Raw genomic sequence first — 1,296 nt, 5'->3', positions numbered from 1 at the left:
ATTTTTAATATAACTCAGACTGGATTCGTCTGAAAGAAGAAAGTCTAATATTTGGATGCTCACAACCTGCACCTGGAGTAAGTATATAGAAGTTCATATCATCAGCTGATTTGCTCCACAGGTGGTGAGATCAAGATTTAGTTTAGACTTCATTTAATGTAAATACTGTATATACATTTATAAGCACACATATTCTTTCTTATGTGCATGCTTTTTACCTGAAAAGCAGTATACATTATCAGGGATGGGCAGTATTTCAGATACATGTATTTAATATATGTATTTAAAATACAAAATACTGTTTTGTATTTCGTATTTTAAAACCTTAGGAAAAAATCGAATGTATTTTATATTTAAATACATTTAAGATCAGTATTTTTGTATTTTCAAAATACATAAAGTACTTTGTGCCAGTCAACCTCCTTATGAGGGTGCTGATTTCGTGTATCAGATAGCTCAGACATGAACTCTCTCTCCCCAACCCCAACATTCATTCATGTGAGCTCCATTCAGCATTGGTTGAGTGACTTTTCTGGAATAAGATAAGGTGAGGATGTCATGGTCAATTCTACTTGTTGATTTAAGTTAAAATAGTGCATCATTCTGATTTGGCATCAGTTAACATGACATTGACAAGGGGACAAAAAGCGTTAACCAATCAGTCTTGATAGTTAATCTTGTCAAATGTGTTTAAAGCCTGCGCGTTCTGTGAGTGGAAGAGTGGAATGCTGACAAGTAGGCCTATACTTTTGGCCTAAAGGCCATTTCACACGGGACGTGGTAAGTGGTAGAATCACAGCGCTGCTGCCCCTTTCTCTCATAGTGGAAGCATTCTGTGCAGTTGAAAGCTAGTCTCGCTTAGTCAGTGTAGCACCTGCGTACTCCAACGCAACACTTAAACTACTGGACCAGCTCTAGGTTCTCAAGGAGTGGGAGAAATAAACATAAAATTAGACTAGAGACCAGATTTAAGAAACAAAAACCGGCACTTTACTATAAGACAAACAAAACACAGAACAATGAATCAATTGAAGGATAATCACACAAATAATAAAAGGTAAGTAATAAAAGTAATTTCTTGTTTCCTATTTCTTTTTAGAAATTTTTAGAAATTAGTTTAGAAATAAGTTAATTTAATGTAGTGGATCCACTTGAGTTTGATAATCTATTAAAGTTAGTTAGTATTAATAAAGATTAATTATTTGGTTAAACCTATTTACGATTTGCTATTTTTCTGAATTAACTCTTTTTTCCCCTCCTCACAGGTATTAAAACAATTCAATCAAATTCAAACAG

The sequence above is a fragment of the Sinocyclocheilus grahami genome, unplaced genomic scaffold (genome assembly GCF_001515645.1).
Source record: "Sinocyclocheilus grahami isolate Dianchi unplaced genomic scaffold, SAMN03320097.WGS_v1.1 scaffold1009.1, whole genome shotgun sequence".
In the NCBI taxonomy this organism is placed as follows: Eukaryota; Metazoa; Chordata; class Actinopteri; order Cypriniformes; family Cyprinidae; genus Sinocyclocheilus; species Sinocyclocheilus grahami.
The sequence above is the reverse complement of the archived record's forward strand: the minus strand, read 5'-3'. Positions refer to the sequence as shown.